The sequence below is a fragment of the Heterodontus francisci genome, unplaced genomic scaffold (genome assembly GCF_036365525.1).
Source record: "Heterodontus francisci isolate sHetFra1 unplaced genomic scaffold, sHetFra1.hap1 HAP1_SCAFFOLD_102, whole genome shotgun sequence".
NCBI classification, from domain to species: domain Eukaryota; kingdom Metazoa; phylum Chordata; class Chondrichthyes; order Heterodontiformes; family Heterodontidae; genus Heterodontus; species Heterodontus francisci.
Window position 1 is genome coordinate 3,312,714 of NW_027140380.1, and position 6,498 is coordinate 3,319,211.

Consider the following 6,498-nt stretch of genomic DNA (forward strand, 5'->3'; position numbering starts at 1 on the left):
TTTTTAAAAGATCTCTAAATATATATGACTTTTTATCAAGATTTACTTGGCTTCTTTGTAAAGACTCGAGTAAGATTGAAGTGACTTTTAAAAACTACATCTTATCCTTTAAAATCCTGCTTCCATGTAGATGACATTGGAAGATGACTTCAGAATAGCTTAGACTATCTTTCTAACAGGTACTGCAACAGCTTAAGACCTACTTTTCTGCAAAAGCTGGTGAATTACCTTCCGGGAGCGGAGAGGAGCGGAGCGGAGCAGACCTATATGGACCGATATGAGGAGAACGTTGAGAGCGGAGCCGATAAATCCAATCCGAGGATCGAGGCCCAGTCTCTTACCTTCCAGGAGTGGAGTGGAGATCTTCCAGTGTGCTGGAGTTTTGAAAAAAAAGAAGCCAACTGTGATGTCAGAGGAGAGCTGCAAGGTGATTGGTTGGTGAGTCACTGCTGTTAGTGTATTTAAATATCATAAAGAAAAGGGTAAAGTTTTTTAGTTGAAAAAAAAACCTCTGCTGATAAGTTGAGTACTACTAAAGTGATTTTTTTTTATTCAGTGTAACTTATGAAGGACTTTAGATTGTAGTGGGTAGAACAAGGCCCCGAGTGTCATTAGCATTTTTTAATTAAGGGAGTAACTAATTAATCTAAGGGTAAGTCATGGCAGGAGAACTCAGTCCCGTGATATGCTCCTCCTGCGCTATGTAGGGATTCAGGAACCCTCCCAGTCTCCATGACGGCCATGTGTGCAGGAAGTGTATCCAGCTGCAGCTACTGGCTACTCGCATTATGGAGCTGGAACTGCGGGTGGTTTCACTGTGGAGCGTCCGCGAAGCTGAGGGCGTCATGGATAGCATGTTTAGTGAGGTGGTCGCACCGCAGGTAATGGATGCACAGGCAGAAAAGGGATGGGTGACCACCAGATGGAATAGTAGGAGCAGGCAGGTAGTGCAGGGGTCCCCTGTGGCCATCCCCCTCTCAAACAGAGATACTGCTTTGGTTACTGTTGGGGGGATGACCTCCCAGGGGAAAAGAGCAACAGCGCGGTCCGTGGCACCACAAAGGGTTCTGCCGCACAGCAGGGGAGGAAAAGGGGTGGAAGAGCTATTGTGATTGGGGATTCTATCATAACGGGTGCAGATAGGCGTTTCTGTGGCCGCAAACGAGACTCCAGGATGGTATGTTGCCTCCCTAATACTAGGGTCAAGGATGTTTCTGGGCAGCTGCCGGAAATTCTGAAAGGGGAGGGTGTGCAGCCAGAGATCGTGGTCCATATTGGTACGAACGACATAGGCAGGAAGAGAGATGAGGTTCTGCAAAGTGAATATAGGGAGTTAGGCAGAAGGTTAAAGAGCAGGACCTCTAGGGTTGTAATCTCAGGATTACTCCCTGTGACACGTGCTAGTGCGGGTAGGAATAGGAGGATTAGGCAAATGAATGCGTTGCTGAAGACTGGCGAAGGCGGGAGGGCTTCAGGTACTTGGATCATTGGGATCTCTTCTGGTGTAGAGGTGACCTGTACAAGAGGGACGGGTTGCATCTGAACTGGAAGGGGACCAATATCCTTGTAGGGAGATTTTATAGTAATACACTGGAGGGTTTAAACTAGTCTTGCAGCGGGGGTGGGACCCAAAGTAGTAGTCTCTCCGATGAGATAGTTGAGGCAAATGGAGAGGTTAAAACAAGCAAGTCCAGTAGGCAGGCCAGGCAGGGGCAGGACAGGGAGCGTGGAAGGTCTGGTGGGCTAAACTGCATTTACTTTAATGCAAGTGTCCTTACAGGTAAGGCAGATGAACTCAGAGCATGGATCGGTACATGGGATTGTAGTATTGTAGCTATTACGGAAACGTGGTTGAGGGATGGGCAGGACTGGCAGCTCAATGTTCCGCGGTACCGATCCTTCCGGCGTGACAGAGGTGGAGGTAAGAGAGGAGGGGGAGTTGCACTATTGATTAGGGAGGACATCACGGCAGTACTTAGAGAGGATATCCCGGGGTGAATGTCCAGTGAGGCCATACTGGTAGAACTTAGAAATAATAAAAGGGTGATCCCTTTGATGGGATTATACTATAGGCCCCCCAATAGTCAGAGGGAAGTGGAGGGGCATATATGTATGGAAATCACAGATAGGTATAGGAATTATAGGGTTGTAATAGTAGGTGATTTTAACTTCCCTAATATTGACTGGGACTGCCTTAGTGCTAAGGGATCAGATGGGGAAGAATTTGTTAAGTGAGTCCAGGATAGTTTTCTGAAGCAGTACGTGGATGGCCCGACTAGAGAAGGGGCTACACTCGATCTCCTCTTAGGAAATGAGAATGGGCAGGTGGTTGATATGGCAGTGGGGGAGCACTTTGGGACCAGTGACCAGAACTCTATTAGCTTCAAGATAGTTATGAAAAAGAATAGGACTGGTCCTCAGGTTGAAGTCCTAAATTGGGGGAAGGCTAATTTCCATGGCATCAGACAGGAACTCTCAAACGTTGAATGGGAGAGGCTGTTTACAGGTAAAGGGACGTCTGGCAAGTGGGAGGCTTTTAAAAGTGAGATAGGAAGAGTTCAGGGCCAGCATGTTCCTGTTCGATGGAAGGGCAAGGCTGGCAAGTTTAGGGAACCTTGGTTGACGAGGGATATTGAGGGTCTGGTCAGGACAAAGAAGGAGGCATACGCCAGGTATAGGCAGCTGGGATCGAGCGAGTCCCTCGAGAAGTATAGGGGATATAGGAGTATACTTAAGAAGGAAATTAGGAGGGCGAAAAGGGGCCATGAGATTTCCCTGGCAGATAAGATAAAGGAGAATCCTAAAAGATTCTACAAGTGTATTAAGAGTAAAAGGGTAGCTGGGGAGAGAGTAGGTCCCCTTAAGGATCAGTGTGGCAATCTATGTGTGAAGCCACGCGAAATGGGCGAGGTCTTAAATGAATATTTCTCGTCTGTATTTACCGTGGAGAAGGTCATGGAAGCGAGTGAGTTCAAGGGAGGGAACAGCGATATCCTGCAGCATATCAACATTACAAAGGAGGAGGTGTTGGAGGTTTTGAAGCGCATTAAGGTGGATAAATCCCCAGGGCCTGATCAGATGTATCCTAGGATGCTATGGGAAGCAAGGGAGGAGATTGCTGGGGCCCTGGCAGAGACTTTTGTATCATCGTTAGCCACGGGTGAGGTACCGGAAGACTGGAGGATAGCTAATTTGTTAATTAATAAATTAAATAACAAATCATGTCGCCTCTTTCTCTTCTAAACTCTGGCGGAGACAAGCCCATCTTGTCCAATCTTTCCTCGTATGACAGCCCACCCATTCCATGTATTAGTCTCGTAAACTTTCTCTGTACTACCTCCAATGCATTTACATCCTTCCGCAAATAAGGAGACCAGTACAGTACTCAGTATTGCAGAAGAGGTCTCACCAATGTCCTGTATAGCTGAAGCATAACCTCCCTACTATTGTATTCAATTCCCATGGTGATAAATGATAACATTCTATAGCTTTCCTAATTACGTGCTGGACCTGCATACTAACCTTTTGCAATTCATGCCCTCGGACACCCAGATCCCTCTGCATCTCAGAGCTCTGCAATCTCTCACCATTTAGATAATATGCGATTTTATTCTTCCTGCCATAGTGGACAATTTCCGACTGTCCCACATTATACTCCATTTGCCAGGTCTTTGCCCAATCACTTAACCTATCGATATCCCTTTGTAGCCCCCTTATGTCCTCTTCACAACCTACTTTCCTACCTATCTTTGTGATCAGCAAATTTAGCAACAATACCTTCGGTCCCTTCATCTAAGTCATTTATATAAATTGTAAAAAGTTGAGGCCCCAGCACAGATCCCTGTGGCACACCACTCGTTACTTCTTGCCAACCAGAAAGTGACCCATTTCTGCTGACTCTCTGTTTCCTGTCAGCTAGCCAATCTTCTATCCATGCCAATATGTTACCGCCGACATCATGAGCTTTTATTTTCTGCAATAACCTTTGATATGGCACCTTATCCTTCTGGAAATCGAAATACAATACATCCACTGGTTCCCCTTTATCCACAGCACATGTAACTCCCTCACAGAACTCCAATAAATTGGTTAAACATGATTTCCCTTTCAGAAAACCATGTTGACTCTGCCTGATTACCTTAATTTTTTTCTAAATTCCCTGCTCTAACATCCTCTGTAATAGCTCCAAGCATTTTTCCTCAGACAAATGTTAAGCTAACTGGCCTGTCGTTTCCTGCTTTCTGTCTCCCTCCCTTTTTGAATAAATGAGTTACATTCACTCTTTTCCAATCTAACGGAACCTTCTCGAATCTAGGGAATTTTGGAATATTAAAACCAGCGCATCAACTATCTCACTAGCCAATTCAGGACCTGGCGACTTGTCAACCCGCAGCTCCAACAATTTGTTTAGTACCACTTCCCTGGTAATTGTAATTTTCTTGAGTTCCTCCATCCCTTCAATTTCCTGATATACGGCTAATACTGGGATGTTATTTGTATCCTCAATAGTGAAGACCGATGCAAAGTATCTGTTCAATTCATCTGCCATCTCTTAATTATCCATTATTAATTCCCCAGACACACTTTCTATTGGACCAACAGTCGCTTTGTTAACTCTTTTCTTTTTAAAATATCTATCGAAACTCTTACTAGTTGTCTTGAAATTTCTTGCGAGCTTTCTCTCATACTCTAATTTTACCTTCCTTATCAATCTTTTAGTCATTCTTTGCTGTTTTTTTATATTCTGTCCAATCTTCTGACCTGCCTCCCATCTTTGCACAATTATAGGCTTTTTCTTTAAGTTTGATAGTATCTTTAACTGTTTTCGTGAACCATGGATGGTGAGTCCCACCTTTGGAACTTTTCTTTCTCGTTGAAATGTATCTATTCTGTGTATTCTGAAATATCCCCTTAAATGTCTGCCACTGCATCTCTATTGACTTATCCCTTAACCTAATTTGCCAGTTCCCTTCAGCTAGCTCTGCTTTCATGACCTTATAATTGCTCTTATTTAAATTTAAAATACTAGTCTGGGACCCACTCTCCTCTCCCTCAAACTGAATGTAAAATTCAATCATATTATAATCGCTACTACCTTGGGGCACCTTAACTATGAGGTCATTAATTAATCCTATCTCGTTGCACAATGCCAGGTCTAGTATAGCCTGCTCTCTGGTTGGCTCCAGAATGTATTGTTCCAAGAAATTATCCCCAAAACATTCTATGTATTCCTCATCTAGGCGACCTCTGCCCATCTGAATTTTCCAATCTATATGTAGATTAAAATCCCCCATAATTATCACAGTACCTTTCTGACAAGCTGCCATTATTTCCTCCTTTATATCCCATCCGACAGTGTGGTTAATGTTATTATTCAGATTTCTAGCGGCTGCAGTATTTCTCTTTTTGAAGAATAAAACAATCCCTGGGAGGGAATGAAAGTTTACATAAGAAATAAGAGCAGGAGTGACCACTCTGCCCATCGAAATAGTTCCACCATTCAATAATATAACAGCTGTTCTCCTACCTCAACTCCATCTTACCACACTGGCACAGCCCCCTTGATTCCCTTAATATCCAAAAACCTATCGATTTCTCTTGAATATACACAATGATTGAGCATCCAGAGCTCTCTGGGATACAGAATTCCAAAGATTCATAACCCTTTGACTGAAAAGAAAATCTCCTCTTTTCAATCAAATATGACCAAGCCCTTTATACTGAGACTGTAACCCTTCATTCTAGATTGCCCAGCTAGAGGAAACATCCTCCCAGCATTTACCATGTCAAGCCACTGAGCATTTTATCTGCCAGTGAGATTACCTCTCACTCTACTGAGTTCTGGGGAATAGAGGCCTTGTCTATTCAATCTCTTCTCATAGGACAATCCCCTCATCCTAGGAAGCAGCCTAGTGGCACGTCTCTGTACTCCCTCTAAGGAAAGTATATCCTTCCTTAGATAAGGGGACCAAAACTGCACAGCACACCAAGTGTGATCTCACGCTGTATAATTGCAATAAATACTCATACTCTAATCTCTTTGCAATAAAGACAAACATATCATTTGCTTTCCTAATTGGTTGAGTACCTGCACGTTAACTTTCTGTGATTCCTGGACAAGGACACTCGGGTCCCTCTGAATGTAAACATTTCCCATTCTCTCACTAATTTCAAAAATGTTCTGTTTTGCTGTTTTAGATTAGAGATACAGCACTGAAACAGGCCCTTCGGCCCACCGAGTCTGTGCCGAACATCAACCACCCATTTATACAAATCCTGCACTAATCCCATCTTCCGACCAAACATCCCCACCTGTCCCTATATTTCCCTCCCACCTACCTATACTAGTGACAATTTATAATGGCCAATTTACCAATCAACCTGCAAGTCTTTTGGCTTGTGGGAGCAAACCGGAGCACCCGGAGAAAACCCACGCAGACACAGGGAGAACTTGCAAACTCCACACAGGCAGTACCCGGAATCGAACCCGGGTCCTTG